The sequence below is a fragment of the Haliotis cracherodii genome, unplaced genomic scaffold (genome assembly GCF_022045235.1).
Source record: "Haliotis cracherodii isolate W230 unplaced genomic scaffold, xgHalCrac1.p SCAF_8, whole genome shotgun sequence".
NCBI classification, from domain to species: Eukaryota; Metazoa; Mollusca; class Gastropoda; order Lepetellida; family Haliotidae; genus Haliotis; species Haliotis cracherodii.
The window spans coordinates 57,582,847-57,606,482 of NW_027266341.1; the positions used below are offsets into that span (position 1 = coordinate 57,582,847).

General features: G+C 40.6%; 1 pseudogene; it reads left to right on the forward strand.

Annotated features, from left to right (window-relative positions):
• The first annotated feature begins 17,772 nt into the window (after positions 1-17,772).
• The window catches only part of LOC139451100 (uncharacterized protein KIAA1958-like), a 69,019-nt pseudogene continuing 63,155 nt past the window's right edge, over positions 17,773-23,636 (forward strand).

Genomic DNA, 23,636 nt, shown 5'->3' on the forward strand with positions numbered 1-23,636 from the left:
TTTAATGGACGCCTTATTTTTCTACCACGAATGATCATCAAAATTAAACTTACGAAACATACTACCACAAAACAATATCGATATTGATAGCCTTGTTGTTAAAGCGGTTAACTTGGCACGTTACATCGAAGATCTCTGTTCGAATTCGGTGTCTTAAATGGGTACAGTAATGTGTAAAGGCCTTATGGTTGCATCTCATTGTAAAATGTAACTCTACTCACCCACTCACTCACACAAATATGTGAAGTATGTTTGCCTTAAAGATGCGATTGTCAAGAAAATGTAAATTAAAGAAATTACTCATACAATACAAAACGAGAACAGGTTTCCGGGTTTAGCTAAGTTTGCGTTATATATGAAGAACATGTCAGTATCATATGGCAAATTTGTTTAATGCATGTGCATTAGGTGGTCATTTTTTGCTGTTGTCGGACTTTGTGAACCTTCCTTAAAAGAGGCCTTCTGGACATCGTTCGGTTTGTGAAACGATATTGTTTTCTTCTTTAAGATATCACCCATTTGGTTAATCGAGGTCCTTTCGGGTTTTCTACCATCTCGGTCAATTTTGGTTTGAGCCTTACGCCACCATGGTTGATGCGTTCTTTCATCACATTATTTCATAAGTCAGCTGAAAGGAGTAAGTGAGTGAGTGAGTGAGTGAGTGAGTGAGTTGGGTTAAACGCCGCTTTTAACAGTATTCCAGTTATATCACAGCGTGTCAGCTTAATGTGGGAGGAAAGCCCGAAGTGATGCAGGTCTCAGACGTTTACCACTTCGGTGAAACCCACGAGCACGGGCATTGTGCTGACAAACCTAGAAACATAATCGAGATGAACCGGGATTCGAACCCACAATCATAGGTTTCTGGCATGCCCAAGGGACGCAACTCTGCACAGCGAATCGCGAATTTTACCTACTGGCATATGTACATATCACGGCAGTTCTTTGTATACCCATCATTATAAGTTAAACACAAACGTATCATCTTGTCTTGCATCTGTATTAACAGCCATTGATTTTGAGCAATGAGCATCGTCTCCTTACCTAAACAAAGCACATAGCCAAAACGTTTATGTCACGCAATGTTTCAATCTGTTTTAAATCATCAGTATTCAGTTACCAGCCTGGCATACGCCTGGTGATAGCAGAGTGGACATACGCCGCCCATCGACAAACTATTTCGTTACCCTCATTTATCTTCCTCAACCTTCTGCTCTGACAAACACACATCCTAACATAATCAATTAGGCCCGTGGACGTTCTATCTCTGGGCATAATGAATATGACCACAGTGTCAAGTGAAGCATTTCGTTACATAATTTCATTCACGATCGGATAATTTTGATGTTTTTTTCGAAATTGTTATTCTCGTATTTGCTTATGTAGATTTAACAAAATGTTCATTTACTTTTCTACTATCTCATTAGTAGTTCTAGTGTAAGTAGTAGTAGTGGTAAGTAAGTAGTTAGTAGTTCTAGTGTCTCGCTCTAGCTTGAGACATCAACCAATGTCATTTGTTGTCGAGGCGTCTGATTTGTTGCAGAGGCGAGAGTGTATATTTTGTTTTATGATACCTTTTAAAGTGAGAATGTGTAAAACCCTACCAGGAAACATCGACCAATGGAAATTGACGTGAAGGAGAGAATATTCCAAATTACAATATCACATCGACCTACAGTTACGATGCCTTCTGTATTTAAGGCTGGGTTGACGTATATAGACCTACCTTGAGGCATTAGCCAACAGTCGCGATACCCTCTGTAGCGAAGGTGAGAGGGATGGCGAGAGTGACGTACATTAACCCACCACGAGGCATCAACCAACAGTCACGATACGCTCTGTAGTGAAGGTGAGAGGGAAGGCGAGAGCGACGTACATTAACCCACCACGAGGCTTCAACCAACAGTCACGATACCCTCTGTAGTGATGGCGAGAGTGACGTACATAAACCTACCTTGAGGCATCAACCAACAGTCACGATACCCTCTGTAGTGATGGTGAGAGTGACGTACATAAACCTACCTTAAGGCATCAACCAACAGTCACGATACGCTCTGTAGTGATGGCGAGAGTGACGTACATAAAACTACCTTGAGGCATCAACCAACAGTCACAATACGCTCTGTAGTGATGGCGAGAGTGACGTACATAAACCTACCTTGAGGCTTCAACCAACAGTCACGATACCCTCTGTAGTGATGGCGAGAGTGACGTACATAAACCTACCTTGAGGCATCAACCAACAGTCATGATACGCTCTGTAGTGATGGCGAGAGTGACGTACATAAACCTACCTTGAGGCATCAACCAACAGTCACGATACCCTCTGTAGTGATGGCGAGAGTGACGTACATAAACCTACTTTGAGGCATCAGCCAACAGTCACGATACCCTCTGTAGTGATGGCGAGAGTGACGTACATAAACCTACCTTGAGGCATCAACCAACAGTCACGATACCCTCTGTAGTGATGGCGAGAGTGACGTACATAAACCTACCTTGAGGCATCAACCAACAGTCACGATACGCTCTGTAGTGATTGCGAGAGTGACGTACATAAACCTACCTTGAGGCTTCAACCTACAGTCACGATACCCTCTGTAGTGATGGCGAGAGTGACGTACATAAACCTACCTTGAGGCATCAACCAACAGTCACGATACGCTCTGTAGTGATGGCGAGCGTGACGTACATAAAACTACCTTGAGGCATCAACCAACAGTCACAATACGCTCTGTAGTGATGGCGAGAGTGACGTACATAAACCTACCTTGAGGCATCAACCAACAGTCACAATACGCTCTGTAGTGATGGCGAGAGTGACGTACATAAACCTACCTTGAGGCATCAACCAACAGTCACGATACGCTCTGAAGTGATGGCGAGAGTGACGTACATAAACCTACCTTGAGGCATCAACCAACAGTCACGATACGCTCTGTAGTGATGGCGAGAGTGACGTACATAAACCTACCTTGAGGCTTCAACCAACAGTCACGATACGCTCTGTAGTGATGGCGAGAGTGACGTACATAAACCTACCTTGAGGCTTCAACCAACAGTCACGATACCCTCTGTAGTGATGGCGAGAGTGACGTACTTAAACCTACCTTGAGGCATCAACCAACAGTCACGATACGCTCTGTACTGATGGCGAAAGTGACGTACATAAACCTACCTTGAGGCATAACAGTTCTGATAACCACGATACGATCAGTACCGACGTGAGAAAATTTCACCGATCCCATGAAGCATCAGCTAACAGTTTCGCAGCGGCAATGACGAGGGAGAAATGCTGGAGCTCAGCACAGGGACATAAATAACGTTAAAGGATCTGGAAATGTGTTACATGTACGTTTGTTCTTATGATGCATTCAAGGCGTTCAGGGATATGATGAAAACCGTCATTTGCCATACAAGTTATACAAGTTATACAAGTAACCAACGGACACTTGTACATACAAGTGCTCATGTCCCATATTTGTGCTCCCGCTGTTTGAACCACACCATATGCCAGTTTCTGATGTCAGCTTATATATCAAGTATCTTTAGTTTGTGCATCCAAGCTCCTAACTAAACTAATTCCAATGTGAATTTTAAATATTTATACTGAAGTCTGACGGTTACAAATCGGTTTACCGACAAGACAGATCTCGACGATGGCGGTATTCAATATGTTTCAAGCACAACATTAGTTTCCCCCTTACACTTATAATTGCGCGTTATCTAAAGTTAGACATTAATAAATAAAATATTGATATACAATTCCAACAATATATTAAAACAGCCATGAATCATAATGACTAGCGCAGTGAGGGTCTAAAAGGAAACAGACACATTTCAGAATCCTTCCCATCGTTTACTATCGTTTGACGTCAGAGGGATCCTAACAGTCAATTACTTTGGGGGAGGGGGAATACTGACTCAGTGAGGATGTAGGATACAGATAGCGTCACTTGATAGGGCTCAAGATCAAGTACATAGTTAGGCAGACGCGTATATTTTCCAATCTAAGCACACGAACGAGATCTATTTTAAATTTTTATCTGCCACTACTGTCACGGTAGACATGTGTCTAGAGGATCATTTTAAGAGTATTTTGATTTGTTTGTCCATAATTCTTGCAAAGGTAATTTGAAAGTCTATGTGAGTTGGTGTGCAAGGCATGTAGCGATGGCACCAGTAATCGATCCTTAGGAAACCCTCTACTTTTCGACTTATCTTTAAGTGAAAAAACATATCAGTTAAACATTGTTTTTATAATGGAAGTCATCAGTAATACTTGGAACAGAAAATGTTTTGAAGTTCAACATTTTCCGAGACATTCACACACAAAATAGGCAAGACAACGATGAATGTAAATATTGATATGATTAGACTTAGTTTTAAAAGTTTAAACAGTTTTGACAACAAAAACTCATCGAAAACCTTATTCAGTGTATAGTTCAGTAAAGGCATGCGCCATGGTTGACAGTTTCCTTCTTCCATTGCATACGATACCTAAGTTATAATTGCATATTATAATCAGTGTTTATATTTTATTTATTTGAAGAAACTCCAGTTTTTAAATAAATATCAACGTGAACATCAGATATCGTAGGTGTGGCACGATTCTCAACCCATATCATAATTGACAACAGAGGAGATAGCAGAAACACATTTCATCGCCCTCGTCCAAATATATCTTCCTCGTGCGAACACATTACGTATACAGCCCTAGTGACCTCAATTAATTTCATATCCTCAAATCTACCTTGCCTCCTGTGTTGCTAAAAGTGTCCGGTTTATCTTCAGCAATACATACTAGGGGAGGGCTGCTACTTTGTCTGTCAGCCCCACGTTTGTTTAGCTCAGATAAACCTTTGTTAGTGACTTGTTGAACCAATTACGAGGACTTGCAACCTGGATACTTTCCATACTTGTGTGGTGGTATTGCTCAGTTCCCACCTGTTCTCTTTTACTATCAGCTCTGTCTGGTGAGAGCATCTGTGTGAAGAGTTTAGATACGAGTTCGGTGGCTCTGAAACCACGCACCTTTTTTCGTAGGTGCTGGCCATCAACAATCAGCTCAATCAGCTTCTTTGGGCTGACACATGCTTAGGTGTCGATTTTCTTAGTTATGTGTGCAGCATGTATTGTTTACATTATTGTCGTAAGTATATATGTAAAACCTGAAATTAATGCGTCTCCAAATTAATGCGACTGCTGATCCATAGCCAAAAATGCGACTCAAAATCTCCCCCACCCCATTCCCAGTGGAATGATACATATCCTTACCTTAATCCAACCTTATCTTAGTCCAATCAAACAGCAAATAGTACCGCTTATTAGCACTGAGTCAAGCACTTCCGTAAAAACAATAAACAGTGTTTTCCTAAAAACAACACACAGTTTATATGTTTATTCTGTTGACTGATCCGCGGCATGTGTTTGGTGAAACACTAAAATGTTCTTGAAGATGGCTGGCCATCGCTTTAGTTTCATCAACGGAAACATTATTCACGTGGGATATGGGCCCAAATGGCTCACAACGACCTGCGTGGGCCTTGAGCAGGGAAAGAAGAGCTCCTTAACCTTGACCAAGTACCCACTTCACGCAGAAGCAGGTGCACCTGTGTTATCGTAGCGGTACATTCATAATGTACTGAACGTACGTATATGTATTGCTTTCCTATCTATATACTGTGTCCATGCATCTGTGATCACACTATTACAGCGTGCATATATACGACATGTTGATGTGTAATCAGCGTCACATTACATGAAAAATGGTTTAGATATATAAGCCAATGCCAATTAATTTATGAAAGTCCAAGGTCAATTGAAGAAGCGGTAACATTAATATAACTTCTTTCAGTGGCATTTAGAAGTTGTTGTGATGAAGTAAGACAAGTTCTATGGGTGAACAACTTCTTTATTACAATAGTGCGACGTTTCGGTGTAGATCCTAACACCTTTATCAATTGCTTGATAAAGGTGTTAGGATCTACACCGAAACGTCGCACTATTGTAATAAAGAAGTTGTTCATCCATAGAACTTGTCTTACTTCAACATTAATATAATTGCAATGATACAAGCTTCGAATGTTGTGTCCACATACATCTACATGAAGATGTTCATAACATGAGCATGAACAGTGACAAGTTAACTCATAAGTTAAACATATTCCAAAATGTTTATTTTTCATAATATTTTTAAGTTAAGTCATGTTCATTCCTCGACGGCGGCCATATTGGATTTTGGAGTGGCGCCATATCATTAAATAATTAGAATAATTACATCTATGTCAAGTTTCATGCTTTTATCACAAAGTGCACATCTTTTAACGAAAAGCACCACGACAAGCGGAGTGTTAACGAATAGTGCAGGGACTTGGAGGTTTCCTGGTCTAAAGCGATATTTTGAGATGAGGAGTTCAGGTTTTACTGTACTTGTTAACGTCCATCTACGATCAACGTCTTAATTGAAATGCACACATAACATAACCTTACTTTTTGAGAGTTCACAGCTTTTCTTGTTTTTAGTAACATCTAAGTATTCTGTTATCATGTGGATGAATCCCAACCAACGTTGGAATTTACGTTTCTGTTATAATATATTATACATGTAGTTATTCCTCTTTTTCGACGTTTCCTGCCCTTTCACCATCAATGCAACTAACTACGTGTATATGTCCCAATGTATGAATGCAAGGGCCGTTTTTTTTAAAGAGCAGAAATAGAGCACGCCACAAACAATCTAACGTGTTCATGTATGTCTATAAATTGAAATCTGGACCAAGGGGCCTCAATCTCTGAGATAAAGAATCTAGTGTCTTGTATCTCAACTACCTAATGTTTTAAATCCCAAACCCACACATTTTGTTTAATTTCTTTCACAAGTGAGTTGAACGTGTAATGGACATGGCTCTGTACAAGAAGTGAAAAGGGGATATTATGACTAAACATTTATCACGTGAAATATTACCCTACAATCTACTGTAGACTAACTCAACATGATTTTTCTTTTGGAATGCCTAAAAGTCTATTAATGACATACTTCATTAGCAATATATCCAATAGTACTGTGTTTCCCACGCTCTTGAGCTTGTCTTCATGATGGCTTCTATTTATGTACCTATGTCTTATCAAACTCCAGCAACGATGCAACTTTGATGATCTCACCCCTGCCCTCTTGTAGAATGTTTTCAGCGGGACACAGGGAGGATGTTGTGGGCGAGGTAATTAGACAAGGTAAGCCGCTGTGGCAACATGAAATAAAAAAACATTACGAAGATTTTTCTTAGAAAATATACACGCCTACTGTATATTGTTACCATTTATTTTCTAGACAGTTGGTATGTAGGGACGTTCTTGTGTTGATAATTAATTCGGAGCCGCTTGTTTTGAAAGAAATTAACCCACATCGTTTTGAATATTTAACCGACATTGTGTTACATTTTGTTTATTCGTTGTTTATCACCGCGCACAGCAATATTTCAGGTTTAAAACCGCGGCCAGTAAATAATCGAGTCCTGGCCAGACAATCAAGTGATTGACATCATGAACATCGATCTACGCAGTTGGGATACGATGACATGCACCAACCAAGTCAGCAAGCCTGACCACCCGATCCTGTTTGTCGAGTCTTACGACAATCATTGGTTGTTGAATCATCACAGGGATCACTAGACACGACATGCTTACCCTTACACTTGGTGTCATCACTGGTTTTCAGTTATCCATTCATATACTTTTCACTGTTATTTTGCCGTTTACGCTTGAAAGAATCTGTTTCGGATGATAAAGACTGATTATTTGTTGACGCTTCATATTTTCATCAATATTAACAGTACAACAATGTCAGTAATGAGTGAGTGTGTTAGTTGGGTTTAACGCTGCTTTTAACAGTATTATATCACGCTTATATGCTTATATCACGGCGTGACAGCTTAATGTGGGAGGAAAGCCCGAAGCGGCGCAGGTCTTTGACGTTTACCACTTCGGTGAAACCCACGAGCACGGGTATGGTGCTGACAAACCTAGAAACATAATCGGGGCGAACCGGGATACGAACCCACAATCATAGGTTTCTGGCGTATCCAAGGGACGCAACTCTGCACAGCGAAAATGTCAGTAATGGCGTCAGAATATCGGAATGATGTGTATGATCATAGCCATCCTTAGAAGGCGTAAAGAAACTTGATTGATTGCTCATTCTTGTTTGACTTTGACCACGTATAGTTTAGACGTTACCATCTATGTGATTGAATGCCTTGTCAAGATAGATATAAATAAGAACTGCATAACAAACATCAATTAACTTATCCAAAATGTAGTTAAAGACCATGTTAATAAATGGCAACTGAAGTGATTCGGTGTCATTTGATTGGCTGACAAAGCAAGCATAAACTGAAAAAGCTAGGCCACGCCCACTAACGGACTACTGTTTGAGGATTGGTTGGTAATAGAATGGGAGGAGCGTGTGTGGCATTATTACGCGGAACAACGTCGCTGATTTGGTATTGTTGTCGACAGTTTTTGTGTGTTAATGATTTAAGAAGCAGTATGTGAAGTTATTATTGCTTACGTACTTAACATAAGAAATGACTCATGAACGTAAACAAACTGGCACATATTTAAACAGTATGCTTACAGTTTGTTTTACTTTTATAAACTCAAAAGAAAAAGAATTAAAGTAAATTCTTAACAACTCTTCTCCCTGCTTTGTCCATATTGTTTTCTTCGAAAGAACCTTTCTTCCTCTAAGGAAACTAGACTTGGTTTAGTTTGATGTAGACTTGCCAAGGCTTTTAGTAAAAATAATATATGTATATTACATAGTAATCGCGCATATATATATATATATATATATATATATATATATATATATATATATATATATATATATATCATCTCGTTTGAGGCTGACAATTCAAGTTATCAACATATCGTATACAGATACGCTGTAATAGTGTCATCAGATATGCATGGACAAAGTATATCGAAAGAAGAGCACTACATTTTACGTATAGTAGTATACTATGAAGGTTCCGCTACGATAGAAGAGGCGCCCCTGCTGCGATAATTGGGTACCGGGACGAGGTTAAGGGGCTCGTTCCCTCCCTGCCCAGGGCCCACGCAGGTCTTTATCAGCTCTACTGGATCATATATCCCCTCCTTCGTTGGCGTTCATGGACGTCTGGAAACCTACTTTGCACCAAGGCGAAGGAAAACTTCAAACGAGACCCACTCGTATGCGTGTGTGTATACACAAAAAACCCAGATTGATTATATTGATAAAAGTTCTTTTTTCGAAATCTTGAGAAACAAACCTGACCGAAATCTGTTTTAAGTATTAGGCTGTTTTATTCAGGTCAAACTTTTTAAAGTTTTTTAATACATGGTAGTCTTAAGACTATAAAGCTGTGAGGTGGTGCTGTGAAATGGGGTTTACGTCCCGTCCAAGATTATTGCACTTATATAGCGACGTGCATGCCTAGCTGCTTGTACTAGTCCGGACTAATGCCGATTAATAGTGCTAGCTCATTGAGATACCATGCCGCAGTTTAACATGAATACCACACTCGGACACAGTATACTGACTCTGAGGCGACCAGTCCTTGTTTTAGCCCCTTTATGCCGTAAAGGTACCATCGTTTAACGTCTTTTGGTATGACGCGGCCGGGGATTGAACCTCGGACCTTCTGCTATCCGGGCAGACCCTCTACCACTAAACCACGGAGGCGGTCCAAAAAGCTAGGAAAAGAATACTAGTATTACCGTTTCTTCAAACAAGGATGTTGCAGTACGACGTGCCGAAGACGCGTTGGTGATCATAAATAATAAATTATTAACATGTTAAGCGCTCAACATGACAGCATATATCTCAATGTAGACATGTATGCAATAAACAGAATTCATCTAGCTTCAGAAACTTCAAAGAACAACGTGATAACATAATCATTTGTTGGCAAAACCGACGTTTCTTCCGTCGATAAATGCATTACGTTTACGTTTCACGTGAAGATGGATTTGTTTTAATCAAACGCTTAAGTGTATCCATCACATTTCACAAGACCATTCCCATGCTAGACTCTCTTTCCATAAGCCTGAACCTCCCTGGCTGACTTTGCTTGGTTTCACCAGCGCCCCTCTGACGGACGTCAACACTCGTGCTCTAAGCTCCACACACCGGCATGTCAGGTTGCATGTTTTTCATGCAATGTTTGCTTCGCCATTTAAACACTTGAAAGCTCCACACACCGCGGTGGGTTGATGGTGACTAATGCCCCGTGGCACCTGTCTGAGAGGAGCAGGTGCTCGTCAATGTCAGCGGGGAGCCGGAGTAGAAGCAGAAATGAAAGTGGGGAAGGTTAGATGGAAGAGGCTGAGAATACGTTGATTTTATCATATGTAATAGACGAGATGTTGGTTTTCAGAAGCATCCATGTACACGTACACCGTTGCGTTGTTAAAGAGTGGGGGTGTAAGAGAGGGAAAAGGTTGCATGGATGTTGCAATTCTTGACATATGGTTAAAGGATTTATGGGGATCTGTGAAAGATTGAAAGTGAATTATTGAATCAAACATTGTAATCTGGACCGATATGACAGGCTTGGGGTTTTCCATTTAAGTCGCATTCTAAGATATCTTCTGGGCTATGAAGTATGATATACTGCTAGAACAGTATTCGATCGTGGAGTATCACGTAGAAGTGGTAGGAGGAGGAGCAGCATCAGCAGCAGTAGCAGTAGTAGTAGTAGTTGTGGTAGTGGTAGTGGTAGTGGTAGTAGTGGTAGTAGCAGCAGTTGTGGAAATAGTAGTAATAGTAGTAGCAGTAGTAGTATACGTAGTTGTAGTTGTAGTGGCAGTGGTAGTAGTGGTAGTAGCAGCAGTTGTGGAAATAGTAGTAGCAGTAGTAGTAGTTGTAGTGGTATTGGTAATGGTAGTAGTAGTGGTAATGGTAGTGGTAGTGGTAGTAGCAGCAGGTATGGAAATAGTAGCAATAGTAGTAGCAGTAGTAGTATACGTAGTTGTAGTGGTAGTGGTAATGGTAGTAGTAGTAGTGGTAATGGTAGTGGTAGTAGCAGCAGTTGTGGAAGTAGTAGTAGTAGTAGTAGTAGTAGTAGTTGTTGTAGTAGTAGCCTAGCCTAGCCTAGTTCATAAAGTGTTAACTCGCCGGGAAACAATGTGGGAAGTCCCTTACTGAAATGTCTATAGTTGTTATTTTTTTATCGTCTGAATATTCTTCGTTTTAAGTGACATCTCCTACTAGCGCTGTAGTTTGTGTTAATGGTGGATAAGCAATTTACATCTTCGACGTGTCAATTGTCATCACAGAGAATGGACATCAAACATATTTTCAAACAATCTATTGCGTCGTACAGGACGATGTTACTTCACCGTACACCAGGGTTCGTGCTGGTACAATGCAAGATTAAGACCAGTTGGTTAGCATCACGTGGGGGAAAGGTTAATCGAGTCTTTGTTGTTTCCGCGTTAAATATTTATGCCCCATTTTATGCAGGCGATAGGAGCAGCCAGGAGTAACTTCCGGGTGTTATCAGTAACTATACAATTGTATAAAAAAAACAAATAAAGAAAGCCATTGAGCGACACCCAAAGGCTGGAAGACCTAACATAACAGGTGATCTAAATTGTCATTGTGAAAATGACGTTAGCTACGTTAGCATAGTGGCTAAAGCGTGATTGTTCGTCACGCCGAAGAACCGGGTTCGATCCCCACATGGGTACAACATGTGAAGCCCATTTCTGGTGTCGGACGCCGTGCTATTGCTGGAATATTGCTAAAAGTTGCGTAAAACCACTCACTCACTAAGCTATTCATAGGCAGCTATTTTGTCTTTTACTCCCAGTGGAATCTGTGTCGGTGGATAAACGAGACTGGGTATTCTGTAGCGTTGACGTTGACGTTTGATATGTTTGAATAGTCGAGTCAAAATGGCACAAGCAACGCTCGACGCCCTTGGGTTTCGACCACACATAATCAGGTCAGGTCACGCATAGTCATCGCCTGGTCCCAACTTTTGTAATCATTGTAATCTCATAATTTAAGAGAGGGCGCGGGTGGCCCAGTCGTCTAAGGCGCCGCGATTCGCTGTGCAGAGTTGCGTCCCGTGGACACGCCAGAAGCCTATGATTGTGGGTTCGAATTCCGTTTCGCCCCGATTATGTTTCTAGGTTTGTCAGCACCATATCCGTGCTCGTGGGTTTCACCGAAGTGATAAACGTCGGAGACCTCCCACATAAAGCTGACACGCGTGATATAACTGGAATACTGTTAAAATCGGCGTTAAACACAACTAACTCACTCACTCACTCACTCATTATTCAAGATACTTTTGTTACAGGCTTCGTACTGAGCTCCACCCCTTCTTGTCATCATGTGTTACTCTTTTTAATAAACCCTGTGCACATGTAATGTTAGCTATAGAAACATGCACTCACCAAGACCGCCTTCGTCTAGTGAGTATACGGTCTGCCAGGAGTGGGTTCGATCCCCGGCCGCATCAAAATAAAAGACGCTAAAAGATAGTACTTGTTGTTGCCTCTGCGCTCGGCATTAAGGAGATAAAACAAGGACTGGTCGGCTCGGAGTCAGTATACTGTGTTTGAGCGGGGCATCATTATTTAAGAGGGCCGGCACAGAAAAGTACTCAAATGTGTCTTAGTTGATACTTCAGCAAAATGAAACCTGAAGACAGTTTAAGTGTTTAATAGCACGAGCAATGATCCACGCTGTCGAGGAACAATAATACACATGTCGGATATTGTGACCACTCAATCGAATGACGAATAACATACTAACTTCTAGTTGCCCTCTTATCGTAGACATGAAAGGCCACTAGAGGTGTATGGCGAATAACGCTTAAAGTGTATGCCGAATAACGATTAACATAGTATCACTGACGTGTTCTTGCCCTCGTATCGTAAACATGACAGGCAACTGGAAATGTATGACGAATGCCGATTAACATAGTGTCACTAACTTCTGCTTGCCCTCTTATCGTAAACGTGTAAGGCCACAAGAGATGTGTGGTGAATGACGCTTAAAGTGTATGACGAGTGACGGTTAACATAGAATCACTAACTTGTGCTTGCCCTCTTATCGTAAACATGATAAGCCACTAGAGATGTATGACGAATTACGTTTAACATAGTATTACTAACTTCTGCTTGCCCTCGGGGGCACGGGTGGCCCAGTCTTCTTAGGCGCAGCGATTCACAGTTGCGTCTCTTGGGCACGCCAGAAACCTATGATTGTGGGTTCGAATCCCGATTATGTTTCTAGGTTTATCAGCACCATACCCGTGCTCGTGGATTTCACCGAAGTAGTAGTAAACGTCTGAGACCTCCCACATAAAGCTGACACGCAGTGATATAACTGGAATATTGTTAGAAGCGGCGTGAAACCCAACTCATTCACTCACTCACTCACTTTGCTTGCCCTCTTATCGTAAACATGACAAGCCACTAGCGATATATGACGAATAACGATTAACATAGTACACTAACTTGTGCTTGCCCTCTTATCGTAAACATGAAAGGCACTAGAGATGTATGACGATAAACGATTAACATAGTATCACTAACGTGTGCTTGTCCTCTTTTCGTAAACATGAAAAGCCACTAGAGATGTATGACGATAAACGATTAACATAGTATCACTAACTTGGGCTTGTCCTCTTTTCGTAAACATTGACAGGCCGCTAAAGATGTATGACGAATTACGTGTAACACACAACCAACTGTTGTTTGCCCGTTTCTTAAATCTCTGTAAGGGGAGTTCCAATTGTGACAGTGTGTGTTATATCATCCTGACACTAAGAGTGTTCACAGTATTGACCATTGGTTACCCTCTTCATGCCCGGAACCATTCTGTAGACCGAACTGACATTGCTGGCTGCTGTCATCATCTCCATCTTTGCGACACCAAGTCTGTGTCCTGAAAGATTCATCCAGTCTCACATTAATAAGTAAGAAGTAGATACTCCTGACATTATCTGTATCCCTGACAACGGTGCCCACTTCACACGATGATGCTTTCCAGTGAAATCGCATGGAAGTTTTCGCCGTGTATATTCATCGCCTTGGAGAAACGAGACGGCCAGTAATACATAGGATATCCGGTAGCACAGACTTGGGGAGTATTTGGTAATTTAGACTATAAATAGAAGTTCTCGAGCAGGAACCAGAAACGTTAAATTGGCCGCAACAGACGTAAATACAAGAAACCAATCGCTCTTCATGGTATTTGATGAATCTAATTCATCATCCTAAACGACCCGCTGACATTGCTCCTTCTAAAGTATCGATCAATGCTTATGTTCATAGTTGCATGTTTAGAGGTCAAAACGTGATGTGTTTATGGTTTATGGTTTTGCCACACTGTACAATTTGCTAATAAAAGTGGATTCATTTCCCCTTTTGGAACGATGATACAGAATTGGAGGCACGGTTGTCTCTCGTATATTACATAGTATAGTGTAGGTGAGATTGAGCGAAAGTTTGTTTAACACAACAGTCAGCAATATTTCAGCCAAATCACTGGGGGCTGTAAATAATCGAGTCTAGACTAGTCAAATGAGTGATTGATAGTTAACTGAGGCAACGATCCACACCCCCAGGAAATGAGGGCACTCAGAAATGTATAACTTTAATGCACGACAATGTGGGTAAATATCGTTTATTACAATCGTTGTAAGTATGACATATTTACAAGCATTAAACAATCGTTTCAAATACTGTCATACAAACCTGTGACTGTTTTAAGTCGAATCTCAAGACAAACATTTGATACTGGAGAGCTATTCTGCACTGGAGGGATAGTACAGAAATATGTACAGACATTGAATCAGCAGCCGAGAGTGGTGGTTGAGCTTTGAATAACAACTCCGAGTAATATGTGTTCATACCAAGATTGGTTTCCAAACTATGCCACGTGACCTGCCATAATTTAAATTCTTACGAAACCAGTTCATATTGCATACAAAAGATAAATGGCTTTGTCTGTGAAATATTACGTATATTCGATATTACGTATATCGTAATACTATATATATACTCTTCAAAAAAAGAAACGCAAGGCCAGGTTTGTGTGAGGTGGGAACATACGTTTATACGAGGAACCGTACAAGGTATTGAGCCAAAATGTTGTTGAGAGAACACTTGGTGATTGTAGTCATCTCAGTTATCGGTACAAAGGAAAAGTCAAAGGTGAAGGTCAGCTACCATCAATAACGCGTATGTCCCCCGTAGGAATCGATAGCGGCCTGACATCTCCTGCCCATGGAAGAGACGAGTACCCGGATCACATCCTGGTGAATGGTAGCCGACTCGGCCTGCAAAGCAAAAGCCAACTGCGGCAACGTCTGGGGTTGTGGTTGACGTCGGCGTAGCTGTCAGGTGTCTATCCAATTCATCCAACAAGTGCTCTATCGGGTTCAAATCCGGGGATCTGGAGGGCCAGGGGAGAACGTCAATGTTGTGTAGGTAGGCTCTTGTGATCCGTGTTGTATGCGGTCGAGCGTTGTCCTGCTGGAACACGCCGTTGCCGTCGGCTGCAATTGGGAGGACGTGTGAAAGGGGAATTTCGTTGATGTAATGTTCAGCCGTTTAATATGGACCAAACCTGTCCTGCCATGATAAGAGATAGCCGCCCACATCATGACGCTACCCCCACCAAACATGTCCACTTCCTGTACCCAGTTTCAGGCGTGACGTTCTCCCCGACATCTGTAGAGCCGTGCTCTTCCATCCCCTCGACGGAGGATCTCTCCATCGCAGTTTAGGGCATACCTTGTGTTGGCGACACTAATGTAGTCGTTGTTGACGATGTTGTCGACTCAATATGTCCCGTCGAAAAAGACGCCTTGCTCGTAAACCTGCTGCTCTTAAACGGTTTCGTACGGTCTGGTCGAAGATTCTGCGAAGTCAAGGTATTTTGGATGCAGTAGAGGTGGATGTGGTCGTCCTATCACGTAGGTGCACAGACGGATGTAGCGATCGTCCCGGACTCGGCCGATCACGAGTTGATCCATGCTATTGAAACCGATCCAATAGCCTTGTGATGGTGCTGGGCGCTACATTGAAAACGCTGGCTACAGCTGATCGGTATTCCCCTGCCCGCAAGCGGCCCATGAGGTTGTTTTTTTGCATTTCTGTTAAGCGTGTCATTTACCGTTCACAGTGCTGCTGCACGTGCAGTACGTGCAGCTCCATGGCCCTTTTGTTAATGCACTGGATGCGTTTTTCCGAATCGTACGTGTTTTCCGACTAATGGTTCGCATCTCCTTGTTGTGATCATTTTGATCCGGTAAATTTGTCACTGGCACTTAAACACGTAAAACCTCTTCGTTTTTGGACCTCTTGGACCGCTAAGTTTGCTTTTATGGCCCCAAATATCCGTTTTGCGTTGTTGTTTTTTAAGAGAACATCATAAAAAACATTGCCACATACATTTATAATATTAGGTATTCCCGAAAATATGACGATTGGACTAACTAAAAAATAATTTGATTGTAATCGTAAAGTAATGTCCGTAATATGTTGTGTTTTTTGCCATTAGAGATTGCTGTATCTGTAGCGATTGTCAGTTGCAGCAAATGCTTGAAGCCTTAGTAAAATGTCGAAAGCTGTTGTGGCCAGATTTTAGCGGTACTCGGAAGCAGCGAGTAGTTTAGAGTTATCTGCCTTTGTGTAAACAACAAACATGGCAAGCTTTGTTCTTTGAGAAGTTTCGGGATGGAGGGGTTTCGAGAAGGCTTACTGTACCTACATGAGAGCGACAGGAGGGCGATGTGGAGATTATCTACTTGCCAAGTGCCGTAAGGATACCTGTCTGAAAAAAACCCGAATTCCTCACAGCTTCAGACACTACTCCGGATTCAAAACATTCGACAGCGACTTAAATCTTGACATTTGTCAGTGCATAGGCTTCATTGCTGCTGTCTGTTATTTCACACATTGTATTGCCTTTTTGTTGTAAACCTTAACTTGTGTATTTGAATATAGTGTTGATTATTGGGTGATCATGTGAGGTATGTTACTGATTTCACAAGTCAATGCTGTATGTACGCATATCTGGGTTAACGATTGCGTTTCAGTTTGGAAATCACCTCGTTATAGTATTCATTTCAAATGTGAACCAAACAATATTATATTACTTTACCATTTACAGTAAATGTTGCACTAGTTGCTCATGATATGAAATGTAATACATACACTTGGAATATAATACAGTACTCGTAACCGATATCTATTTCCTGACGAAACATATTTGGTTGTTGTTTACAAAGTGGCATACATGTACTCATATATTAAAATATATAAAAATCGATTATGTCATGAGATGCTTCCATTGCTTCTTTGCATGTCATGGCATGATCCAATCCTTGCATTAATCTGGATGAACATACACTATTCTTGAAATTGGATATCGTATATCAAAGCGATGCATAAAAGTAGAAAATTGGTACTCGAAAATTGTTCCATAATGGCTTGCGACATCCTTATCAGTGACATCCCGTGGAGCCACGTCACAGCGAACACGTTGTGTTTTGTACTTACTCATCATCATCATCATCATCATTAATTGTATTCAGGCCATAGGCCCATATGCATACAATAATTTTATATAAATACGATTTTACTCTGGTTGTTAAAAATATTCATCTACTTACAAAAGCTTTCAAGCCGTTATGTGGGGAGTCCCGCAACCCCTCTGTTATTTTAGCAAGGCGAATGAGCTTGTGCTCATCCTTTATAAAAATGGCGGAAGATGTCCGGCTAGCGGGATGGGCGGCTAGTGTGAGTGATTTGGAATTAACGCCGCATTAAACAATATGTCAGTAATAGCACAGCGGGTCAAAAGAGACCCAAAATACCACAAGCTAGAATATGGTGCTGACAAACTGATGATCATAACTGTTTTGTTTTGTTTGTTTGTTTGTTGTTAACGCCGCACTCAACAGTATTCCAGCTATGTGATGGCGGTCTGTAAATAATCGAGTCTGGACCAGACAATCCAGCCATTGACATCATGAGCATCGATCCACGCAATTGGGATCAATGACATGCATCAACCAAGTCAGGGAGCCTGACCACCCGATCCCGTAAGTCGCCTTTTACGACAAGCATAGAATGGGTTGCTGAAGACCTATTCTACCTCGATCTTCACGGGTCGATCGTAACTGAAGCAAACTTAGAGTTGTACCCCACCACCTCACACCGATATCCTTGCAAGACTAAACTCAGCTAATCTTCACAACCCATTGCCTGGACCTAGAGGCCAATAGGCCATCTGTGCCACTCTGCAGTTAGGTTAACATACAACATACATTCAAAGAAATGGCAATACATATGGTTTTCTAATTCGTCCTAACTGAATTGACATTTGTTAAATAGAGAGCGATTTTATACTGAGCCATACTCCGTCAAACGCCTTTGAAATAACACAGAATACCATACAACAAAACTCTTTGTTATCGACCTAGCAACATTGATTGAATACTGGACATTATTCCGCTAATATTTAATACCACAAAGTTTCTAAATGATTTTTGGATTCTGAATAACGCAGAATATCATGCAATAGTTCTCTTTGTTTTCGACTTTGCACAATTGATTACAAAATTTCCTTCAATTGTTCTTACTACAAAGTTTCTGAAGGATTAATGGATTCTGAACCGTGTATTTCTGGTTACAATCGTCAAACTGAGAAACAGACTCTAATAATATAAAAAGAAGCGATAAAACCATGTCCATTATCATAGGAAATCTCTGCCAATAGCAGTGTCCCTTGTACGATATCATAAACATGTGTTTATGAATCCCTTTCAACACCAGGTATTGACGAAAAGGTTAGCACATCCTGCCAAGAGTTAACGAAACAACCGTAAGCATTGCGCTGTACACACAAACACATGCGTGTTCAGATGGAGTAATGTTTATGTTCGACCCCACAAGTAATCCAAGTCAGATGACCACAACTATACATCTATGATGATTCAATCATCTAAAACTAATATTTGGACAAACGAGCTGAAAGCAGCCTGCAATATTTGTAGATTCACCCCATCCCTCAGAAAGCTGAGTCTCTGGTTCAACAAGCGATGTGTGGGGATCAGGAAGGGTGAATTATGTATGCCTTCCGTGCGTGCTGTGCGCTCTCATCTTCGTTTTTAAGCATTAATTCCCTGATTATTTTCCATCAAAACGAAGTTTTCAATTTTCAGATTTTCCGGACATTGTTTATATTGAAACGAAAAATAGGAAATTGGGTTTCAAGATTTAATTGCCAAGTTTAAATGTTATTTTTGTAAAGTGAAATCGATATCATTTGGGAAAATATTTATAACGAATGCTGGGTTTAAAAAATATTATTATATGGATTTTTAGGGGTTTGGGGTTTGTTTTTGCTGTTATTTTTCTCATCAACGTTTCAATCAAACATAGTTTGGACTGACCATTTTGATATTCATCGTTTTAAATATAAAAATATCCGGTTTTGCAGCTGAAGCTAAAAACATGCAATATCTAATCTCGATACAAAATCCCAGACCCAAACCCCAGCATCCCCAGAATATCAAACGGTCGGTTCCTTATTGGATATGCTTTGTTAGTTCAACTGTTAAATGGCGTTCAATGGTCAATTTGAACATGAAAATCATATAACTGTAAAACCCTGTTAATATTTCGTGCATTATCATATTTTGGCATTAGTTTATGGAAAGTACAGTCTCAGTGCATATTATCTCGTATATATTTGAATAATAAAGTATGCCACTGGAAAGTTTTAGATAACTATTCATGGTTTTGTATACGTAGCCAACACGATGGATGTGATTTGCCAGGCGGGGAAAACATGTACTGATATGATCCCAATAACTATGTTTCTCTGGGCATTACAGTGTGCAAATGAGGTGTGTACAGCTTGGAGTGATATTTACCTGCATACATTAACACCTTTGTTAAAATGTATTCGATTGGGCTTATTAATTATTCATTTTACTCCTTCACTTAATTTCTGAAGGTAATCAACAACATCCACAACCACATGGACAAGATTCCTCATCTACTTTGACAAGTTCAAATATTTTGCTCTGATGTATATTTGTCTCGAGATTGGACAATACTCTTAGAGAAATAAGTACTCCTGTTCGCATCCTTTCAAAAGGGCTGCTCAGCTCAAAACTTAGAAAAATATAGTACATCCCTTCTAGACATCCAATCAAATATTATCGATGTCTCCTGAAGTTGGCCCCTAGCATCAGTGTTTAATCGATAGCAACAGAGGAAAAGAGGGAAAATGTCGTAATTTGAGCGTCTAGGAGTCTGTGGGATAACGTGCACAACATAAACCAATTTCTAGATGACGTTACACCCCCTTAACAACATCATTTGGGAACAGCTACAACTATCCCCAGACGTAAGTGTCGGAAACTTGTCTACATTTATTTGAGTTCAAGAAAATCAAATACTGAAGATTAACATCTTTGCATCTGGGTTCTAGGACATTACGAGTGTCAGATTGGGGAGAGATTGTATGTTTTCGCAATGGATACCGTCATCCTATGTCAATAAATACCAGCCTTGGCCCTACTCAATATCACCAGGGCACTGGTCGTTGAGTCAGATTGTACGAGTGTTGTTGAGCGCGCTATGTGATAGACAAATTCACTTGTGAGATTGATCTTACCCTCGTCATTGTGAAAGAAAGTCAGAAGTGTACCAAAGTTGCACGTATTGGACAGTTACATCACTCCCGGAGACGCCGTGTGACATGTCAAACAATAAACAAAAACTAGAACGGTTTCACATTTGGATCAATTGCCTGAGCAGAGATGGTTGCTGATTGTGATTTTCCCCAAGAAATATTTATGGACTGAAAAAAGCATGAGAGATCGTGAAACAAAGTTATATAATACAGGCTGTCTGGTACCTTGTGGATATTTAAACTCGTATCTCTCACAGCCAAAAAAGTGTAGGTTTCCGGAAACCTTCCGGATACCTTCCAACTTTGGATCCGGCCCGGATACCTTCCGGAAACCTTCCCCCCAAAATGTCAAAATTTGGGGGGTGCATTTTGTTCACTTAAGTGTGAAACACACAAAAAAAGTTATCTGAAAATTACCAAGAAATTTGAAGGTTGCTGAAGGTATCTGGAAGATTTCATGGGATTTCGGCCAAGAAGTAGAGCTTTTAAGGCGATTTTTTTCCACAAAGTAAATCTCGAGACGAATCAAACATGTCTTGTGTAACATTTTTTCAGTTACTCAAGTAAATACATGTAACTGTAGCCGAAACTAAATATTGAAACTATTCGTGAATCGATGCAAAGTTTAAACATGTCTAATTCAGATATTTTTATTTCCCTAACACTCTTTCATAGACGGCGTGGGTCGGATGTAACGTCGCTGTGAACAGTGTTTCAGTTTAAATTCAGCGTGTCAGCTGAATGTGGGAGGAACGCTACACACGGCGTATGTGTTTTGATAAAAACCTACGAACGTGTTTACCCGTGAGGAACCGGTTAAGAATACGTCGTCAGCAACCCATGCTTTCCGTAAAAGGCAACAATGCTTGTTGTAAGAGGCGACTAACATGATCGGATGGTCAGGCTCCCTGACTTGGTTGATGCATGTCATCGTATCCTAATTGCGTGGATCGAAGCCCATGATGTCAATCACTGGATTGTCTGGTCAAGGGTCGATTAATTACAGACCGCGTTTTTAAACCTGGAATAAAGCTGAGCGCGGCGTCCAACAATAAACAAACAAACGAACGAACGAACGAACATGGTATGATGGAAACCACTTCGGGCTCGTTGATTCCACTTCCGGATTCTCATCTTTTACCCACTACGTAATACACATACAGGGATTATGACAGGGTAGCCAAATTGTTAAGGCGGTTGCTCGACCCGTTGATGATGTACGTGAAACTCACGCCATGGTAGCAACATCTAATACACAATACATTGGGAACTAGTTTTGGCCTATGGAGAAGACAGAATCGTTTCATATTGGCATTGAAGGTATTCTATTCCAGTGATTACTCCAGTTCATTGGGACGGTAAATATGAATAGCAATGTCACTGTCAAGACGCGCAATTTACCGTCACTAATCGTGGTTATTAATTGCTTTCAGATGGATTGAAACTGTGTAATTGTACAGCAGGAAATTATCCACATTAAATCACTAACGACTTCACAAAGCGTCCAAACCTTTGATCCGGAATACGCCCCGGAATACGACCATAACGACAGAGGTCGTTAATTAGCAAAGATGAGGTTGATCGTAATGGACGTTTAAGTATACACAATGGACTCATTGCAAAAAGTATTTAACACAGGGCATAGTGTTTTATTGTTGTATTTATTGTTTATATTGACAGTGATGTGTTTGAACGCATACTGTTGAATCCTTTGAATGTCATTTTATGGGTAGTGTTTAACGGATTTTGATTTGATTTGGACATAATGATAATGTTTCCCACATTTGGCATGCAATGTGTGATTTCTTTCATTGGGATGATGCTAAATTGTGTGTGTTTCCTGATCATAGACATCGTTTGTGTCGCGGTGACTGGGGATAATTATATTTAGGATATAGGATGAGCTAAGCAATTATTTCAAACTGCTGGACAAAGCCTTTAGGCTATAACCCAGACATTATAAGATTACTGGCTCTTGGTCCAGACATGTTAAATATTGGTACTCTTTTACACATTTCACTTAACAAAGAGGCATGTCATATTTGGAAGATAATGCAATGGGGTTTGTTGGTCCTCAGCATTTAAATAAAGCTTCAAGAGTAAATAAGTTTGATTTAAATCCTATTTGAATGGTAGCTCAGCTACATTTCAATCACGATAATAGTCATTTCGTTTGTCCACCATAATCATATGCAACCATATCATAGTATATCCCTGAGTGTCAGATCTATATGGGAGAAAAATCCGAAATCATGCAGGCCTCAGACGTTTACAACTTGTGCGAAACTGACGATCACAACCAATTGTTTTAGATAGTGGAAATATTGTTTAGTACGCATTTCTTGACGGATGGCAAAGTAGACACAATTTATGGATAACAACTTCTTTATTTTACTGTAATGGCGACGTTTCGGTATAGATCCTTATGCCGTTGTCAAACATGGCTAAGTTATATATATACGGGATATTTAGGGGAGGTGGAGGATTAGCAGTAACAACGATTGTGCACATGAGTGAGATTAACATGAGGAGGTCAAATAATAACACCAAAATAATAACTAGTGTAACAATATGATGTTCATTATTAAGCCTTGCTTGACAACGGTACACGTCTCCATTACAGTAAAATAAAAAAGTTGTACCCATAAATTGAAATCTTTGAATAATGGATAGTTTAAATTGTAATGAAAAATAATCGGATATCACCTCTTTCTAATAACAAGAACCTTGAAATAATTGGTCGGGTAGATGGATTAAGAGTATAACAAATTGTCAACTAATTGTCTCTATATGTTTATGGTAAGCCCATATGCTATCGAGTTATTCCGCGTGTTGGCATTATCGCTTTAACATATAGTGGCGACAAAATGACCATCGACCATACATACACTCGACGTTAAGCGGTTTCGAAAGAGAT